General features: G+C 38.9%; 1 long non-coding RNA gene across 1 annotated transcript; it reads right to left on the minus strand.

Moving 5' to 3' along the window:
- Positions 1 to 3269: 3269 nt before the first annotated feature.
- Positions 3270 to 21933, minus strand: LOC131826687 (uncharacterized). The gene is made up of 4 exons (XR_009351704.1): positions 21188 to 21933; positions 11970 to 12141; positions 9294 to 9467; positions 3270 to 5374 (listed from the first exon to the last, which is right to left on the minus strand). It is a non-coding gene; the product is annotated as an uncharacterized LOC131826687 (long non-coding RNA).
- Positions 21934 to 21951: the final 18 nt, after the last annotated feature.

Below are 21951 nucleotides of genomic sequence, written 5' to 3' on the forward strand. Positions count from 1 at the left end.
GAAAAATGTCCACCAAAGAGAGAAGATGATTCTGGAGATGAAGGAAGAGAGACAATTCAACAATTAAACTAAAACCACTGGTACCCACAGATCAACCATTAATTGCAATCTGCCCACTTATTATTGCCACAAACAATAAATTTCCAAACCTGAATTGTTTTCTGTATCTTACTGTTCAAAAGGCCATAGCTAGTTCTTCAGAGTTAGATCCAAAGCTGGTTTCTAATTCCAACTAGTTGGTCAATCTAGGACAAAGCACATTTTCCCCCTGGGTGTGAGCCTCCTTACCTAATGATTGATATGAACTTAATCCCTTGGTCTTTGTTCTAATATTCCATGATTCTATGACCTGAAGACACAAAGTGACTCTCACACTCTATCCTAGTTTTGATCAAATAGCATTCCTTCTGGAACCATTTCCCTGATTCCTACACTGTATTATTCCTTCATAGTAGAATTGACAGAAAAGAGAATACAGAAAGAAAGCATAACCAGTGGTATTTTGCACAGCTTAATTTTTGATTTGGCACTGCTTTCATGAGAATATGAATTGTAGGTAAGTTACTTAAATGAAAGTTATTCATTCTCTATAGAAACAATCTAAGTATGGTTCTTTATCTTCATTACTAGTTTATGTTAGAACTTATTATCTAAACTTGAAACGATAATAAAATATATACTAATTAGATTTGATTCAGAAAAGTTTATTAAACACTTATTCCAATGAAAAAATAATTTACATATCACCCAAATTGGGTCTCTTTGGGTCTCATGCTTAGCGCTTTGCTTTGCACATTAAACGCTCAATAAATGTTTGTAAATTAAATTAAATTAAAGGAGTTGCTTTTACTGCAGCTCATATGCCCTCCCATGATTAATGAATCATCACTAAGTGAGAAATTAATGAGTATGCTTGGCACCTCAGGAAAAAAAAAAAAAGTGTTCTGTTTTGGAGAGGGATAAAATTTCACAGCAGGGGAAGAGAGGCAACTCCAGGAATTAACAAGAAAGAAGTTTGCAATTACAGCTACTGACATGTGGATAAACTCAAAATAGCTGCTAAAATCACTACCTGTGAGCTGACATACAAACTAGCTTCAAATTAATCAAGACTTTGCGAATCTCTTCTCCATACAATTAGAAAAGAAGAGAGGATAGAAGAATCTATTCAGGCCAGTTCCAAAGCAGAGACAGCTCCAAAGGTAAGATTTCTTACGGCTGCCATGTTTCCAGTCCCTCTGCCCATACTTCTCTACCTGTTTCCCATAATCAAAGAATCAGAGCACACGGAAAAAAAATCTAAGAGTAAAACCAGGCAACCTGACTAAAAAAAGAAAGCAACTGGGGGTGGACCCCAAAGTAGGAAAAGGGAGTAATTCTGAATCCACATGTGGTATGTTGGAGAATATAGTGAATAGAGAAATCTAAGCAGTCAGGCAGGCTATTAATGGCAAGAAGATGCCAGAATAGAGCCCCTTCTCCTGCAGGGAAAGTATAATCGTCAGTGGGGTGCAGCTATAAGCAGTAAGAAGTCTGGATGAGTAAACAAACAGGAAAGGTTGCAAAGGCATCTAGGAGTCTGGTGGTAGGTAAAAATTGGGTAAGATTCAGGGAGAAGAGCAAGTCATGCAGAAATTAAGTAGGAGATGCACAAAGGTCACATTTTGGTCAAAGGCTTGATGACCCCACCTATTGCAACTGGGGCATAAGCAAGGGGTAAGACCTTCCTTAGGCTTGACGCTGAGTCAACAAATCACTGTCCCAAAGCCCATTAATATTTCTCAACTATGAACAGAATTGGTCCTGGGCCTGGACCAGCAGAAAAATGATTGAGATAGTGTGTGCCAAGTGTCTAATATAAAAGAAACACTTCACTAACACCATTTCCTTTTTTATTTTCTTCCCTTATTTCATTAGGGGGTCAGAAACAGAAAAATCACACAACTAAAACACTCACTATACTTTTGCAGTGTATACCCAATCCCCTCAACATCTGACCACCTGGATTCTTAGCCTAGCATTTCCATTATTTGTTTTACAGCCACTGATAGCATTAGGCTCATATGAAATATTATGTGCTATGAATAGACAATAAATACAGAATTATTGGCCTTGGGAAATAATAAGTAGAGTTAATGGAAGGAAGCAACAAGCAAGGGGACCTGGATTTCAGAATCCCAGCAAAGTAGCTCCAGGCCCTCTCAGAACATTTAAGAATCTCCACATGTAGGAAGGAGGACACTATTACTTCTCACCAACTCCATGGATGCTGTTGAGTGTGGTTATTGGAAATAAAAGGCTGGTATTCATTCAGAATAACTTGCTGGGGCGCCTGGGTGGCTCAGTGGGTTAAGCCGCTGCCTTCGGCTCAGGTCATGATCTCAGGGTCCTGGGATCGAGTCCCGCATCGGGCTCTCTGCTCAGCAGGGAGCCTGCTTCCCTCTCTCTCTCTCTCTCTCTGCCTGCCTCTCCATCTACTTGTGATTTCTCTCTGTCAAATAAATAAATAAAATTTGAAAAAATATATATAAATAAATAATAACTTGCTAATTTATACAAGTAAAGAGAGTAAAAGAATTGGTTAAAATATTATACCAGTGTCTTTTTTATGACTGTTCTATTCCAAAATTTTTGCATTGATACCCCCCTACCCTACCCTCCTTTTGGATCTGATAAAATATAGCACTCAATAATTTCCTCTAGAATTCTTCTATTACTTGGTATCAGTGCCCGACAAACATGAGTGGTTGTATTTTTTGGTCAAGAGATGTATGGGGGTGGAATATAGTTTTCAGATTTGACATTGACTAATGCTGACATTGTAATATAATGGCAATTAAGTATAATTCTGAAAAAAAGAGAGAATAATGATCTACTGAAACAAATTCCTCCTACCCTTGTCAATTAATTCTAGTCTAACAAGTTTCTCCCTTGCTACAAAGTTATATCCACCTACAGTAATCTTCACATAGTCATAGACTTTTTAGTATTTGAAAGTTTAAAAATCCATGTGAACTAGTTTTCTTCAATTATATTGAGATTTACTTATCTTTTCTAGTAATATGCAGTCATCACAACATTATTAAAAGTTAACTTTTTTCTTTCCTGACTAGGACATGATACTGTTATGAGAATTTTATTAGATTAAAATTATAATGACATATGTTAATTTTATGGCTCTCAACTGAAAATGATGCAAAAATTTAAATCCACAATTTTTAAAAAATACAGACTTGATATGTGATGAAAGAAACTTGTTAAATTTTAACATCAAAATAACTGCTAAAAAGAAACTATGAACACATTTAATATAGGACATTGTAACAATTAGTGTTCATTCCTGCCAACAGGTTATTTTCTCCATTTATGATTTTAGGTTTTACAGTGTAATCATCAGGCCAGTAATAGCTAATCAGGGCATAAAATAAAGTTAAAATGTTTTACCAGCCTTATAAACATTTTTGCTGCTAGATTTTTCACTAGTTGAAAGCAACAAGACAGCCTGTTAGGTAGCTGAATATAGAGTACATTGGAATTGCGCCATATGCTGTTTCAAAGAAACATCAACTTAGCTAAGAACATGCTTTTGATTTATTAGTTGACTTCTGTGCAGACATATGTGATTTCTTGATTCTTTTATTCGTGTCACACTTTTGATGCAATCAACCCTCATGTTCTCTTCTCCTTTTCTTCAATTCCTGGGAGAAAATACAATCAATCACTGAGGAAATGTGGTAGGGTAACAGCCCTTTTTCTAATACAATTTTCTTTTTTTATCCTGCTGTTTTAAAAAATATATTTTTGAGAGAGAAAATAAATGAGGTGATTTAGTGGTGATCTTCCTCTCCACACATTTTCAAATTTGGCCTGCCTTGATTTGTCAATTTTGATATTGGAAATTGATAGAAAATGATAAAATTCCTCTTACTCTTATACTAATTTGTTCCTAAGGGGAAAAAAACAGTTACAGTTTGTCATATCATCCCATAACTAGAATTCTAAAATAAAAATGGGATTTGAAAGACTAGACAGGTAATCGGTATTTGCTTCAGATGCCAAGTGCCAAGCCCGATAAAGAAAGTGCATTTTATTATGACTTAGCACTCATCAAAAACATACTACATGATGAGGATTATGCCCTTTGGCATAATGACCTTTACCTGGATTATCACAGATATTGTTCCAATAATTCGTAATTCAAATATTGGCCTTAGCCCCATTTTGCAGTACAGGAACTGAGTCTCAGGACTTACATCACTGGCCAAGGTCACACAGCTAGTAAGTTACAGAGCCAGGATTCAAACCAAGGCCACTTGGCTTCATGGTCTGCAATCCTAAATTGTTCCCTCCCTTATCAACTTTAAAACATGGAAAACCACCTATACTCTCTTAGCTTCTGTTTCCTATTCTGTTCTCTAAAGCATGAATAATATCATCTACCCCTTCAGATATTTGGGAAAGATAAGTTGATTTAAAAATGTGTGAAGAATTGCAAGCAGTAAGGCATAGACTTTTATGGATCTAAAGAAATTTTAAAGGCTTTCTCTTTTTAGAGATTAAATTTTCATAAGTGACCTGCCCAGATTTTCTTACAACTAAGAACCTTCACTGAATCACACAATTATTTCAGAATCAAGGCTAGAACCCAGCTGCTGCCCAGCCAACTATATTCTTTATCCAGCTAGCTTGAAATGAAACCTGATCATTTCTGTACCTTGAATACTCACTGAGCAGCCATTTGATATAACAGGAAAACAAGCACTTCAAATTGAAAGGATAAGACAAACTGTTACTATCACTAAAACTACTTAGGGAGCCTTCATGCCAAGTGGTAAGGTGAAATCCAGGGACAATTTGAGGGATTCTACAAACAGACCAGACCAATGGATGAGATGGGGATAAAGTACTAAAATACATATAATTATTCCCATTCTCCCACTTTCTGAGAAGTAAAGATACTCTGGATAAAGATACTGGTTTGGTTTATCCCAATTGAGGGGGTTGGCAGAAATGCAGAAATGAAGAAACACAGAGGAAGTGAGAGATTTCTTTACATAATGAAACATAAGACATAGATTCTGTTCCTCTTGAATCCATCGTAATTAGAGTTCAACCTTATCACTCCACCAAAAGTGCTTTAGCCCAGGTCACCAATGACCCGTGTGGTTCAAGCAAGTAGTCAATTCTCAGGCTACATCCGGCTTGACTTTTCAACAACATTGAGCACACTTGCTAGTTTCCACCTAGAATCCCTTTTCTTGCTTTTTCTCCTCCTTCCTTGGTTTCTCCTCCTCATTCTCCTCAACTGGATCCTCCTCTTCTCCCTGATTCTTAAACGTTGGAGCGTCCCAGGGCTGGTCCTTGCTCCTCTTTTCTATGTGTTGTCACAGAAATGAAAACAACAACAAAAACATGAGTGAATTTCTAGCAAAGAGAAGCAAGACAAATAGGCAAAAGTGAGGAGCTAACCTAGATAATAAAACAGCTTATAGAAGTTTTGAAAATGCATGAGAGGAAGAATAAAGACATGGAACCCAGCAATTGTCTGAATGTCTAATGAACAGGATTTTCCGCAATATGGTATTTCTAACATTTCAAAATGATCTAGTAACAATATTGCAAGTAGGAGGTGAAGGCTAAAAGGAGTGTGAGAACTAGAAAATGTAAAACAAGAAGGATGAGGGTCCACATGGGATTGTGTGAGTAAATGCCCTACGGCAGAATAAAGAAAAATCTTTCAGGTGGTCAAAATGCCTTGAAGAAAGACATCAAAAGAAGTGGCTCTCCCCTAAATAAATGTACACTTAAGTTACCAGCAGTTGAACCTAGGGAAAGAGAAATGTCAAAAAAAAATCATGGGTGTGACTATTGGTAAATCAAGTTAAGCAGAATTAAAGATGCAAGCTATGTTTTTTTTGTTTTGTTTTGTTTTGTTTTTTTAAGATTTTATTTATTTATTTATTTGACAGAGAGAAATCACAAGTAGATGGAGAGGCAGGCAGAGAGAGAGGAAGGGAAGCAGGCTCTCTGCTCAGCAGAGAGCCCGATGCGGGACTTGATCCCAGGACCCTGAGATCATGACCTGAGCTGAAGGCAGCGGCTTAACCCACTGAGCCACCCAGGCGCTCCGCAAGCTATACTTTTATGAAAGTTGTGTTGTCACCAGCCTGGACTCAAAGAGGATTGTGACCATTTGTTACTATGTCCATTGATCTCCTACCATTCAGAAGCCGAAAGCGGAGGCTGAGAAAAATCACTCAGTCCTCAGAGAAGGCATAGCCTCCAATGCCTTCTGCAAGTGCAGTCAAGGAGGATTATGCAGATGGAAGGGGACAGAACTAATAAGGGTCATGAAAAATAGTAGAAAACTGGAAATTAATCATATAACATATCTGTTCTCCCATGGTAGAGGGCTATGTTGGTCTAGTTCCTCTGGATGCAAAGGGAGGATTAAACAGGGAACAATCTTACTAGGGAAAAATCCTATATGAAAAGAGAGAGCAAGATGCAGCTGAGAGAGCCATCAGACCATGATACAAGTATGTCCATGACTGAAGGGGAAAAAGAGAAAACACTGGGAAATGTTCTAGACTGCTAAGCAGTGTAAGCAAAGTCTAACAAAGCCATGAGGGAGTTGGCATTTCCCAGTCAACCCACTCATAATTCAAGCTTGGTCTTTTTCTTCCTTTTTCCATATATGAATATTGTCATTTGTCCCATATGAATGTGAACTGTTTCTGGCCCCCTTTTATAAGTGGAATGAAAAATAATGCATTTTACAAGTCAATGGTCTTAATTGAACTATTTTAGCAACAACACCATATCTAGCAACGACAGCTTCAATTGGGATTACTACTTGGTTAGGCCTACAGTAGTTGATAGCCATTTTCCTGGATCCATCTGGTCTCTGCAGGGGCCAGACTGGGCAAATAACTTGAGATATAATAGAGACCACCACCCCTGCATCATCTAGGTCTTTAATAGTGACACTAATCTCCACCATTCCCACTGGGATAAAACACTGTTTTGATTTTCTATCTTGGCTGGGAGTTAGAGGGGATTAGTTTTAGAGGTTTCCATTTGGCCTTCCCCATTATAATATCACTTACTCCGCAGGCCAGGGACCCAATGTGGCAGTTAATCTCATTTCAAGTATGTATCGATTCTGATTTGCATTCAGGCCTGGGGAAATGACCATTGGGTCCATGGAACAAGTGGACACACTGTGAGCTGAATTTTAGTCAGGACTTTATTTACTATTTATTTACTTCATTTGCTATTACCTGGTCCCCATAGCCCCACTCCAACAGGAGACCAGGAGGACCCGTTGGTCTCTGGTTATCAATGTCATCTCAGATCCTGAGCCCAGTAGTCCTCATAAATCCTGTTATTCCCCTTTCCCCAGTGTACTCTTACCCAGATAATAGACTGTTTAATTCTCTTTGGGTAAGGATAGGAGAATTGCCATGGTATACACTTTTCTTGGGGTTGAAGAGCCCTTCCTCTTAGGGACCTAGACACTTGTTTAGTCAGTGGGTTCCAGACCTGAAAATGGACTGTCTCTGAGAACTGAGCAAGGGATCTTAGTTTCTTATTGTGCAGGACTATTTTCAGCCTCTTGCTCTTTTATCCTTTTCTCTTCCCCCACCCTTTTCCTTTCTCCCTCTCTTTCTCTCTTTCTTACTTACTGATGTTAGGCAGCACTATCATTTGCCCTTGGGGACACATGCTTTATTTACCATCTTTCCAACTCCTGGTGACCTTGCCAGATTTTAAAATAATTGTGGTCTGCTGGCTTCTGGTGCCACCACCTGGCCTCTACTACTGATGGGCCCCATAGTACATCAACTCATGAAGTGAGCAGAGCTCTGTGACCAGCTAGCATCATTACTGGCCTATATCTTTCTCACCAGCACATGCCTGATGACTTTGGTGAATGGTATGTCCTCTCCACCCTCCCACGGAACCCAATCTCATGGTGGATTTTCTGGCCTTGCCTAACATACCCACTCCAACGTGCCCACCTCTCTAAAGCATTTCTGACCCCTTTCTCTACCATCTTCCAGGCCAACTCAGGCATTCCTAACTTACTAAGAATTGTCCATTATTTTTCTAGGGTTCTAGGAGCCACCACAGTAGCACACTGTCCCATGCCTAGGGTCTTTGCTATGGTGGTCATCCTTATTTCCCAAGAAAGTGCCCCTGACCCCTTGACCATGCACCCTTAAAAAAATCCCATCCCTACTTATTGGTCTGGCAGCCAGGGACAGTGATGAGGGTAAATCTGAACAGGGCACAAGAAGAGGCTTCTGCAGCATCTTCCAGCCTAGCTCAAGTGCCAGCCCTTTCTATGGAAGGGAATGCTGGTCACCTCCACACATCTAGAGGGTTCCGAGGGACCATAAAGTCAGCATCCTCAGGCATATCCAGAGTTCTCTGTACCACTTCTCAGGATCCCCACATGTTCCCTACTAGGCCTTTGAGCTTCCCCTAACAGATCTACCTTGGCTGAGTGTCCAACCCCTCTGTAACTCTCAGAATTAGTTCTCCTCCCAGCCATTTGACTGTACCTGCCTTTAAATACTGCGAAAACCACTCAAGCTCCCTAATTTTCACATTCAGTCATTAACCATTAAAAAATAGTGGACAAACTTCTGTCGTCCTTATTCTCCACAGCTTCATTTCAATATGGCAGTAGCAAGCCAACTCCACTGTCTTTTTTTTTTTTTCTTTTAAGATTTATTTATGAGAAAGACAGAGAGAGAGAGAGAGAGAGAGAGAGAGAGCACAAATAAATAAGGGTGGGGCAGAGGGAGAGAATCTTCAAGCAAGTGGGGAGCCTGACGCAGTGCTCAGTCTCATGACCCATGAGATCATGACCTGAACTGAAACCAAGAGTCAGAAGCTTAACTGACTGAGCCACTCAGGTGCCTCTCCACTGTCTTTGCAGGCTTGGCTGCCCTGTTTTGGTCATCTGTGGCCATACCTAACCCTCCCATGCCAGTGACTTATATCTTTAGTACAATATTTGGGACATTTGTGGCTGATTAGAAGGATGATTTCAGTTTAGTCCGGTTTCCATCTCATGTAATGGCCCAAAGCAAAGCCAGCTTCATAGGCATGTGACTTATGCAGGGCCTTGCACTCAGAAGGGCTCTTCTCTTTTAACCATGAAACTCTCAGATATTTCATATTTGAACTTGTTTTGTACGTAAAGTCCAGTTGGACAGTGGAACACACATGTGAGCAGAGGAGACAAAGTAAAATGCATGTCAGCCTGTTTTGTTTCTTACCTCCCAATCTCGATGTGTATTCATGAGGTCCATGAGCACAGGAATTCAAGGATACCACATAATAAGCTGAAGAGACTCAAATCAAGCGCACAGTAAGTGTGCTGTGTCTACAACTGAGTGAGCAAGGACACCAGTAATCCCAAGAGGCTATGCTTTCTATTCCAACCAGAATTCCTTCAAACACAGAGAGAAAGCAATGGTGTTTTTAAAAATATGAAGAGTCAGGAAACTTTATTATATTCTTTCTTATGTTAGCTCCCTGTATTAGTGAACTACTTTATATTAAAAATGATGACACAGAAGCAAAGAAAAAACAGGGCGACCCACATTTCCTTCTCCTTCAGTCCTTCTTTAGTCACCAATAAATCTGAAGTAGAGCGTATTAGAAAATGTGTGTATGTCAATAGTGATATAAGAACAGTTGAGTTAGTTTTGTGCAGTTTCCACTGTTCTGATACAGAAAAGAAAAGATATTCAGTTATAAGCTACAAGAAAAGCTACAGTTTTGGTGATTTCACATATAAGCCAAATGTTCTTATATTTGCATTTAAAATAGACATTGTGGAATGTAAAGACAAATGGCAAAATCAATGCTAATAATTTAAACCTTAAATTTTCCTTACTTAGAACAACATTAAAGGGCCAATTAAAAATACCATGACAACAGAGACAATGAAAGGAAAACCCTTACATTTTAGTAACTTTAATAATACATTTACCCCCTACTTTTTGAAAAAGAGGCCCCATATTTTCATTTTGAACTGAGCGCTGCAAATCAAGGAGCCAACCTTGGTCACCAGCTAGTTATTTAGCCTCTCCCCAGTTCACTTATTTATTATGGAGTCATTAAGTGAAAAGCAGGTTCTGGCTGCAGGTGCTCAAGTCCCCGCATGTGGCTCCCAGCTGATGTGCAAGTTGATCTGCTGGGAGGAAGCACGTCATAGTAATTAAGAACACATATACCAGAGTTGGAGAAACTAGTGCAAATCCTGACCTGTTGCCTTTATGATCAGGGACAATTTACTTAATCTCTGTGCCTCATTTTCTTCATCTGTAAAATGGGATTGTGATTATAACAACATCTGCTACACAAAGTTGTGGATATTAAGTGATCTAATATATATAAAACACTTTGAATAGTGCCTGGCATACAGACACTACTAATATAAATATTAGCTACTAATATTATTTCACAAAATAGAGGGAAATAGCATAACCTTAAGCAGAAATATGAGCCGCTTACACTTCATTATAAATAAGTATTGTGTTAAACATTAGCATTATTTTTAAAAATTATACCTCAGAAATATTTTCCTTCGCTAATATTACTTAAACCTATTTGGATATGGCATAAAATTTTGATAAGTGAGCAGAAATCCATCATGATATCATCATTACCACAAAATGAGCAGTTTCTGGTCATTTTAAGCTTATGGGTAGTGTTCAGGCACGACTTCGGGTAGTCAGCCTGTAGACATGCAGACTACGCTATTGCTACATCGTGTTTAAGCTACAATTGCTTGGGAAGGAGGAGAAATTTATGAAATTTTATTTCCTAAGTTAAATGTTTATTTGGTAATTCACTAATCACTAACCACACAGAAAAAAGAAAAATAATTCACAGCAAAGCTAGCTGAAACAAACTGGCCTTCGTGTATCCTAGAGACTCACCAAAGTTTGGATGTTCCAGAACACACAGATCATACATTATATTGATGTAACACAACTTGGAAGGTTCAGTACTATAGAGAATAGAGCCTGAACTTAGCTACAACTGGGAAGTAATGTTTGTAATTAGAGAGACCTAAGTCCCCATTTCTCTAAACAGCTATGGAACTCTTCCATGTTCCAAATCCCTTTGGAAGTACGTGAATGTAAAGAGAAAACAAGTGCCCAGTCTCAATAATTAAAAATACCACTGCAACATTTATCTTTAAAGAGAGTTTTGCATGCTGGGAAAAGAAAGGTTTCAACCCGATTCTAAGTAAAATAATCTTTAATTTGACAAAGTACTCACAAAAAATATTTTATTAAAAATACCAAAGCATACCTTTTCCCTTTTAGGTTAATCCCATTCTCCTGCAAAATGTCCTGGGCATTTGATTCTTTTATTGTTGTTCACGTGTTCATTTCTTAGTGCTTTTCTCCTCTCCTAGTATATAAGCACTTGCACATAAGTGTTTTTATCCTTCCACAGTGATTTAGTGTCATACAAGCAGTAAAAATCTCATTTCATTGACTGTCATTGGATTAGTTAAACTTAGTAAGATTTTATAACAAAGATAATTTTTAAATGATAGAATTTGAAAGGAATATAGAAATCAGAGATTTTATACTTTCTTTCTATAATAATGGCTAAAAAGAACACTGTGAAGCTATTAAATCTCCATAAGTTGAATACTATGAAACAAAACACTTAGAGATGGTATAGCAATTTCAGGTCTAACTTGCTTGTCAATTCTCAGTGCTACTTTTCTCCTCAGAAGTTTCTGGAATCAAAGTGGATTAAGGCTGTGCCTTTACAACTCTGGATAATGTCAAAGCCTAGCTAAGCTCACCACCCTTTGACATTCACTCACCTCAGGACCTGGGTCTAATCCAAAGTATCTATAGGCAAGTGGCAACTTACTCTTAGAATGGTGTAAATTTAGAACTGGAAAGGTTCTCAAAACGTACCCAGCCCATACTCTTCATTTTCACATGCAGTACAAAGGCCCTCAGGAGTTCTGTCATTTTCCCAAGGGCACTCAGCTCAGCAGAGAATGTGAGCACAAGCGATCAGGTCTCCTTAACTCCAGGCCCCTTCTTTTAACCTGACAGCGTTACCTTATCCAACTTTCAGGGGAATCTATGACCCAGAGATAATGAGGAGAAATGTTTAGTTATTAGATCCTTCTAAAATGAGTTACAGGAGAAACAAGGCACTAATTCATAAACTCAAGAGAATCAAGACTTCTGGATGCTTCCCAGGCTGTTCAGAAATCATGTGAAATCCCCATGCACCTATATAAATCTTTATTCTACTTCCTACATTTTGGAGGCACACAAGAATATTGACTGCAGACTAGTCCTGAACCTCTGATGTAATGAGCCAATAGCTCTTGTTTGAAACACCTTATCATGGTTTCCAAGGCTTCTTTTTGAAGAAATTCCCTGCCCCGAAGAGTCACTGCAATCCTCCAGGGTTGGGACCTGGGCTGGGGATGAAGCAATGCCTTGAATGCTAAGGTTGCAAAGTTTAATGGTGTCAGGTTGAATAATTGCCATATTTTTTTTTCTTCTCCTCTCTAACTTCCTCTGTTATAGCAGTAAGATATACAGTACAAATGCTTAAATACATGTAGAAAAGGGAGAGATTTTATAAGGAAATGACTTCAGGCTTATTCCTCTAGGGCTGGTACAGAATTTGTCTGCCTGAGAGGTGGAGGGAGTATCCTCCCCTAAATTATGAGATCAAAAATAACAAGAAGAGGAGCCAAATTGGGGTGAGGCTAAGAATTTAGGACTTAGCCTCTCTTATGGATGTAATTATGTTATTGTGGAAAACTTGCAGACATAGAAAAGATAGCTTCAAAAAATACATGGAGACAGCGTAGAGGCCCACATGTTTAAGTGTAGAATTGGCTTGAAACTGCAGTCATACGGAATTGTCTCTTAGAATCCTAATTCATTAAAACAAAAAGAAATCTTAGAGGACATGTCAAACAGATGAGAGATTAAGAAACTGAGGTTTGTGACAGTTAAGAGACTATCCAAAGGTCACACAACTGTCAGACACAAATCAACGTCAGGCCTTTCTATATATTTCATATTTGCAATCACCTGCTTAATACTGTTGTGAAACAAAAGTTCAGCCCCAAAACTTAAGAATCAAAATGTAATCTTCTTGAATCTATGGACTGGAGAATTGTGAGACATGTCAAGGACACAGAGAGACTATGGGAAAAGAGAACACATATTTTCCTTTTGTCATTATTTAATGAGCAGTCCGTTCCTCCATGGCCACTGCTTTTGGCTAGGTATGAGCTATGGAAACATTTTTCCTGGATTCATCTATTCCCTGGAAAGGAAACTCAATCTGGCTTAAGAGAAAAAGTTTCTCTCCAAGTAATGATAAATTGTCTAAATTGAAAGCTCACACCATAAACAAATTTGAACAGTACCGACGTCTCACAAAATTAAATTTCCATCTAGTGAATTTGAATGATGTTTTGAGAAAAAGAGAGGATAATGTTTTCAGCCCTGCTTTATATGACTTTCCTCTGTAGTAGTGTTTTTAAGGTCCACTCCCAGGTAATTGAGAATACAATCATAATGACTTTTTTTATTTCTACATGCCCTACTTTTAGTGAAATACTTAATGTGGTTTGAATGTAACCACTAATAGTATTGTTTTTACAAGGAAATAAAAAGGTTTGCAAATTTTGATACTCATGCCGTTTTAGTTTAAATACAAACTGAACACATCCAAGAAATTTAATCACACAAAATGTTCCATGTGCGTTCCTATTTTTCTTTTGCCTTTCACTGGAACTAACTTTCATATTTTAATACAATCCATATAATCAGTTTCTCCATATTTTGAACTCACTAGCATATTATCTCTATAATAGTTCTGTTGTATAAACTAAAATGCAGTTGATTTAAATTACTAGTCAAAAAACTCTAGGATCAACTTTTTATAAAAATTACTCTTAATCTTTTACCTAACCAGGCTCCAAATTACCTTTCTAATTTTATCTCTCACTATTCCTCATCCTGCCCCAGCTCTAGACACAGTGAGGTGGTGTTTTCTCATGTCTCATGCTTTTCCACCTGTTTTGCTCATCTAATATATTCCTTCCTCTAACAACCACAAGCCTAAATCCTACCCAGCCTTCAGGACTGAGATCAGATGGCTCCCTAGCACTTGAGAATTTCCTAATACTCTGATCAGGATTAACCTCACTGCTGGTAAACTCTTGGAGCTCTTGCTTTCTTCCTGCTACACGCATATCCTTTTGCCTTACAACACAGATCTTGAAGGAACAATTTACAAACAGTTCCTGACTTACGATAGTCCAACTTATGATTTTTTGACTTTATGATGATGCAAAAGCAATAAACATTCAGTAGAAACCGTACTTTGAGTTTTGAATTCAAATTTCAATAAACTCAATTTCAAATGAATTCAATGAATTCAATTTCAAATTCAAATTGCAATAAAAAGTACAATCCTTTCTCATGATGCTGGGTAGTGGCAGCAAGCCACAGCTACCAGTCAGCCAAGCAATCGTGACGGTAAAGGGTCAACATGTTTTTGACCATTCTATGCCCATCCAACCATTCTGTTATTCACTTCTAATACAGTATTCAATAAATTATATGAGATATCCACACTTCATTATAAAATAGGCTTTGTGTTGGATGATTTTGCCCAACTATGAATGTAAATGTTCTGAACACATTTAAGGCCGGCTAGGAGACACTATGATGTTTGGTAGATTAAGTGTATTAAATGCATCTCTGACTTAAGATAATTTCAACTTAAAATGGTTTTATGAGGATAGAACTGTACTGTTTTAAGCTGAGGAAGATCTATATTATGGTGGTTAAGAGTGAAAACTCTAGACTCATACAACCTGGGTTCACATCCTACCAATATGTTGACTAACTGGGGATCTTGGGAATGTCCTTTAACCTCTCCATGCTCTAATTTCATTATTTATAAGATGAGATAATTATATTACCTATCTCATAGAGTTGATGCAATAACCTAAGATGCTATACATAGAATGATTTGAAAGGTACCTAACATCTAGTAGGTACTCAATAAATGTAAGTTACTATCAATTCTAATTTTATTGCTATCATCATCATTATTTCACTAACAACTGGGAGACCTGCAAAGTTGCCTTATCATGTCTTTTTTTTCCCTCATCTATAATTAAAACAGTATTAATATCTTATTATTAGTTATCTATTGATGCATAACAAATTACCACAATACTTAATGGCTTAAAAATATTTATTATCTCATAAGTTCTATAGGTCAGGAATCTGACGGGTGGCTTAGCAGTGTTCTCTGGCTCTGGATCTCTCACAAAGCTGCAATCAAGGTGTTCACTGGGGCTGTTCTGATCTCAAGGCTCTATTAGAGAAGGTCCACTTCTAATTTCATGCTTGGTTGTTGGTTGGATTCAGTTTCCCACAAACTATTGGACCAAAGGCCTTGGTTACTACCTGGCTGTTGGCTGGAGGTTAACCTCAGTTCCTTGAGATGTTAGCCTCTCTATATGGCAACATACCACATTGTAGCTTGACTCATCAAAACAAGCTAGTAAAAGGGAGAGAATGTATAAGCAAGAGGGGTCACGGTCTTCTGTAACCTTATCCCAGAAATAATATCCTACTGCTATTGTCTTGCTCTGTTTTATTGGGATAGTCCACAGGTCCAGTTCACACTGAAAGGGACAAGATTACACTAGGTCATAGAATACTGGTGATGGGATCGTTGAGGGTCATCTTTAGGCTGCCTACCACATGTTATAAAGTTGTGAAAACTGAATAGGACTGATATATCTGAAATTCACTGTAGAGTCCTTAGCTCCTAACAGATATTCAACTATATGAGCTTATTCTCTCATCCTTAATAAAAGTCCTTAAAAACAGACACTGATCAGTGAGCCCTGTAGTATCGTAACACTATGTTAGGCAGATACTGTTCTCTCCAACCACCAGAGGAATAAATGATGATACTAACACAATTGTTCACATTTTAGTTAATATTGTTTCCATTTTCAGAAAGCACAACCTATGTACCTTTTAGCCATAATTCATTTAACAGTTCAAGTGTATGGTAGGCAGAATAATGGTCCCTAAAAATGCCCTTACCTGAACCCCACCCCCCAGGACCCATGAGTAAATTACATGGCAAATAGGACTTTGCAAATGCAATTAAGAACCTTGACATGGGACACTGCCCTAGATTATCTATGTGGACCTAATTCTTATCATAGAAATCTTTAAAAACAGGGAGCCTTCCCTGTCTGTAGTCAGAGAAAGAGGTGTGACTACAGATTTGAAGATGGAGAAAAAGGACCACTAGCCAAGGAATGTGGACACCTCCTAGAAGCTGGAAGAGACAAGAAAATGGATTCAAAACAAGAATATGGATTCTACCCAAGAGTCTCAACAGAGGACTGCAACTCTGCTGACAACTTGATCTTAGCCTGGTGAGATTAGTGTTGGACTTTTGGTCCACAGAACCATAAGATAATAAATGTATGTTATTTTTAAGCCATAAGTTTGTAGTAATTTGTTAAATCATGGCAGATCATAGAAAAATAATACAAAGAGGAAATACGTAACTTACTCACGAGAGGAATCATACACAGTACTCTCTAGATGTCGATGAATATACATGGTCATTGTATAATGTAAGATATTAAAAATCACTGAAGGTTAAAAGTCTCTAAACATCACAATCACAAAACTCTGGGCTATTTTTTTAATCACTGTGTTATAAAGACATTAGCTATCATCAAAAGCAATGAGAATATAAATTATTGTGTTCTCTAGAACACAATACACAAGGACCTCTAGAATATGTAGTATGTCGTAGACACTATTATAGATACTTTAGAAACATTAACTCATTTGATCTGTTAACCCTAAGAGATGCTTACTCTTGCCATCCCTGTTTTACAAAGAAGATATAGGCTTCATTAGCTTGCCCAAGAGTGCATATTGCAATAAGTGGCAGAGTCAGAATTCAAAGCTAGGTACTCTGGCTCCAGAGTCCAGGCTTTTAACTACCAGTTATGCTTCTTCTAAAATCATAACCTTATATATTCCCAGTAAGTTGCTTTATATACTGTTTTAGGCTTAAGCAGAATTTTTTTCAATTGTATGTTTTCTAAGTTATTTTTCCTTTTTATCCATTCAACAATTACTAAGTGCCTCCTCTGTCTTGGGCAATAAGGTAAAAAGAAATGAATAAAACAATGAGCCTCCCCTTCAAGAAATCAGTTTAAGTGACAGAAGACATCCATGTAAATAGTTAATGACAAAATAATATAATAAATTCATTCAGGCAAGACCATCTCTTTTTTAGGAGCATGGTGGGGAGCAAATTGGGAGGAAGACAGACTCTCCACTGAACGTGGAGCCCCACACAGGGCTCAATCCCAGAACCCTGAGATCATGACCTGAGCCAAAGCCAAGAGTCATACACCCAACCTACTGAGCTACTCAGGCTCCCCCCAAACCATCTCTTAATCCCTATCAATGTGTTCATGATTTAGAAGGAAAGACTATTGCTTAAATAATTGTGATACTTAAATGCTACAGTAGAAGCACCTAACTGGTGTTAAGAGACTCTAAAGGAATAGTGTTTGTAGGAACTGGTGTGTGGGGTAGACACTGAAGGGTTTAAATAAAAGAGTAACAGAATAACATGAGTTAGTACTTTAGAAAGATCACTCTGGTGAGCAGAGAAGAGATTAAAACTGAAGGGAGGTAAGGCTGGAGGCCATGGATTTGTCAGGAAATGATTAAAGTGCAGAGATGATGAGAGCTTGAAATAAGGCAATGGCAGCAGAGATTATGAGAAGAGAGGGTGGGATTTGGAGTGGTATTAGATGGCATTGTGGCCAGGGGCCCAGGATACGCCATGGGCCTCCCTCATGGAATAAAAGCAAAAGAACAGTGACAAGTTAGCAATGATGGCTGTGTAAACACTAGGCTTACAGATGGTGAGAGGGAGTATTTGGATTTTGTGTCCTGCTACCCTTCTACGTCATTTGGACATTAACCGGGCAAGTAGAATCTGAACGAAGTGCTTAATGGTGTACAGTCAGATAACACTAGAAAGCAACAGTGCTAAAAAGATGGATGTTATACTGCAGTGGGGAGAAATCAGTGCCTGAGAAAGGAGATAGCATTGTGGTATACCAAAAGAAAAAATTCAATTAAAAAATTATTTTAAATTTTAATTATATTTTTAAAATCTAACTTCATGAAGAGACTGAAATTACCTAAAAGAAACATTTCTTTTTTTACAATTAACTACTGTTTTTAAATGTTGAATTGCCACCAATAATTATAGCTAGCAATGGCTTATTTGTGAAGACACTGTTCTAAGTATTGTACATACAGGGCCTCATTTAATACTCAAATGTTATTATTAATTCAGGTTATTGTTAAGTGAAACCCACAGAGATTGAGTAACTTGTTCAGGGTCATCCAGTAACTGGTAAAGGCAGAATTTGAAGCCAGACATTGTGACACCAAATCCTGAACCCGTCACTCTATCACTAACTGTGTTTAGTAAATACAGACATTCAGAAGTAATTTTTACTATGTTGTAGTAGTCTCTGGAGCCAGACTGTGCAGGTTCAAATCCTCATTTCATCACTTAATAGCCATGAGTGGTTATTGCACTGGTAAGAATACTGGTAAGAAATGCTGTATATACCACATGGCCCCAATTAAGATCTGCAGTAGACAGAATAATGGCCCCTAAAAATGCCCATGCCCTTATCTCTGGAAACTGTAAATATGCTACCTTACCATGGCAAAAAGAACATGGCAGACATAGTTAAGGTTATGGACCCTGAGATGGAGAGATTATCCACGATTACCTAGGCAGGCCCAATCTAATTAGATTCTTAAAAGACTGCAATTAGAGAGAAAACAACTGAAGAAAAGGTAAGAGAAATCATGAAAGGCTCTCAATCCAGCTGTGCTGGCTTTGAAGAGGAAGAGAGAGGGCCAACACCCAAGAAATATAGATGACTTGTAGAAATTGGGAACATGCCCTCAGCTGATGAGCTGACATGGAACCAATACTACCACAGTAAGGAACTGAATGCCATCAACCTGAATAAACAAACAAACAAAAAAGAATTCTTCCCTATACCCTGTAGAAAGAAACACAGGCCTATGGACGTCTTGATTTTGGCCCAGTGAGATCAGAGTTGGACTTCGGACCACAGAACTGCATGACACTACCCTGGTGTTGTTTTGAGCTGCTAACTCTGTGGTAATTTGTTACAGCAACAGTAGTAAACTAAGATAAGATCTATGTTTAACTTTTTTCTAAAAGACTCAAATATATTGATTTAAGAACTATGTAATATGCTAAAATGGATTTAACTTTTTAAAGTCAGCAATTCTAAACTACGTTAGGGGCATAAATCAATGTCTCCTTTACATTTCTATTATTAAATTCCTTAGAACCTAAAAATCGCTGAAAGGCTAGAAGAAAGTATCATAAATAAGATGCTATTACAATTCTTTTCATCTTTTTCTTTATAGTTAAAGAAATACTCTATTTTTTAAGTTCTCATAATTAATGGATGAATGAATTATACTTTGATTTTTTATTAATATATTTTAAGCCCAAAGCCAAGTCCTAATAAGACTCTTCATTAACACGTTGACAGGAATTTATAAATTCTAGGTTTAAACAATTAACATGTTGCATTTACAGAGGTAAAACACTCAAAGGCCAAATACACTATGCCACGGTTATCTACTTTTTCACTGTCTCTGAATTGGTACTCATTAGCTCCAAAAGAGTAAGGGCCATGCCTGGGTGTTCACCTTAATAGCAACACTGCTTAGCAATACCCCTGGGCCCCAGCAGGCTTCTGTTAAATAAAGGAATGAAAAACAAATGTGTTTTTAAATTAAGTATAGAAAACTAGAAGTAAGGCTTCCCTGAAATTTCAGTTTACTAGCTCACTGGAAAACTAAAGAGGTATACTATATCAAGACATTAAATGACAAAAGTTGGAGCTTATTTTAAACATTTTCAACCAAAATCTTAAATGTTCTACATGTTTTACATTTTGAATCAGATTCATTAAACCTAAGTCAAATATCTTGCTAGCTTGGTACATTTATTATTAGTAACACCTATTGTGATGTTCATGTGACATACATAAGGTTCCATGAATTAGAACTTGGGCTTTCTGAAAATGTCCTCTGTATTACTCTTTTGGGGTGTTCTCCCACTTTCATAAAAATTAAATAAAGCAAGTGTATCTGCTGGCCTGCCTGGAAAGTACAACATGGCTGCCTTCTTTCACAATTACTCAGTGAAAGCCATGGTCTTCTTCAAAAAGATTGTCTTACCCTCCAGAAAAGCACCATTCAACACGTGTAATCCGAACCACATACGTAATTTTAAATTTTCAAAAACGTTCCCATATCAGCGTGTCACATTCTTTGACACAGTTCACATTCTTTCTTTCCCATAACGTATCTGTAGAAATCCAATGTGCGTTTTACTCAGACCTCCATTTGGCCTAACCCATTTCAGGCGGCGAGCAACGACCTCATCAGGCACCTGCGGCTCTAGAAAAATCCCCCCTCCCGTGCCTAAGTGAACTACACACCCCAATAACTTGTAGCTGCTACTCTGTCTCATTTGTACTGTTGGTTCCTGTGCTGGGAAGTTGTTTTGTTTTGTTTTGTTTACTAATTCGGGAAACCATCAACATCACCCTTCTTAGGACTGCTTTTTCCCAGATCTCCTTAACGGATAGAAGACAACAAAACTGCGGCCAGAAGTAGGCTAACTTGTACACCTTTGATGTAAAAATGAATTTGATCAGTGTTATGATTCATTAATAAGTGTTCTTTTCTCCCTAATGTTTCATCATCTGGCGAACAGAACATGAACTCTGTTCCACAGAAAAATTATTAAAAACAAAACAAAACAAAACAAAACAAAAAACAACTTAAAAAGCTGTCTTGCAATCCTATTTCTACAGGATACGCTCTGGGACATCGCACAGTCCAGCTGCTGTAGGACTGGGCTCCTGGGGGGGGGGGGGGGGAGAGCGGGGTGAGGCAGTAACTAAAGCGTTCCCAAGACCTACTACGTGCAGGAAGGTTTGCCTAACCTCTCTTCAAAGCTCAGAGCGAACCGGCCAGCTGAGACACTACTGTCCGTACTGCCGAATCAGGAGGCAGTGGCAGTTCACGGAGCTACACAGAATTGCCTGGTGAACGCTCAAAAAATACGTTCCCTCGGGCGCCAGTCCTAGAAATTCGGACTTAGTTACCCAGGGGTGGGCGATCTGGCTGTCCGTGTTCTACGCGTTCCCGGGTCATTCTGGCGGGCCCTGCTGCGCCCAGCTGCTCACTCCCCCACCGAGCGAGCGCGCCCAGGGCCTCTCGGGCCAAGGCTGTGGAGCCGGACGGCTAACTGGACTGGGCGACACCCTCCTTCCTAAACCTGCACGAGTCAGCAAGCTACCCACCCACGCCACGCACGCGCAGCAAAAAGGCTCCTGCCCCGAAGCTGCCGCCCGCCTCCCCCGAAGGCTCCTCTCCCCAAAAGGCTATCCCGCTGTGAGCCCTCTCCCAGGGCGAGCCAGAAGCCAGCCGAGGAGCTGCCGAGGCGCCCCACTGCCACTCGGCGGCGCTTGTCCGGCGGCACGCCGCGCTGTCCGAGGGCAGAGAAAACCCTGCCCTCAGAGAGCCCCGACTTCCCCGCGGCCTCTTGACACCGAGGCCTCTTCACGCGCGGCCCCGACCCGGGGCTGACGGGTTCGCGACTGTCCTGCCAATCAGATACGGTTTCCTCAGAGTGGCCAGCCCACCAATCACCGCGCGCCGGTGTCCTGTTCGGCTCTTCGGCTCTTCGGCTCTTCGGCTCTTCGGC

The sequence above is a fragment of the Mustela lutreola genome, chromosome 3, assembly GCF_030435805.1.
Source record: "Mustela lutreola isolate mMusLut2 chromosome 3, mMusLut2.pri, whole genome shotgun sequence".
NCBI classification, from domain to species: domain Eukaryota; kingdom Metazoa; phylum Chordata; class Mammalia; order Carnivora; family Mustelidae; genus Mustela; species Mustela lutreola.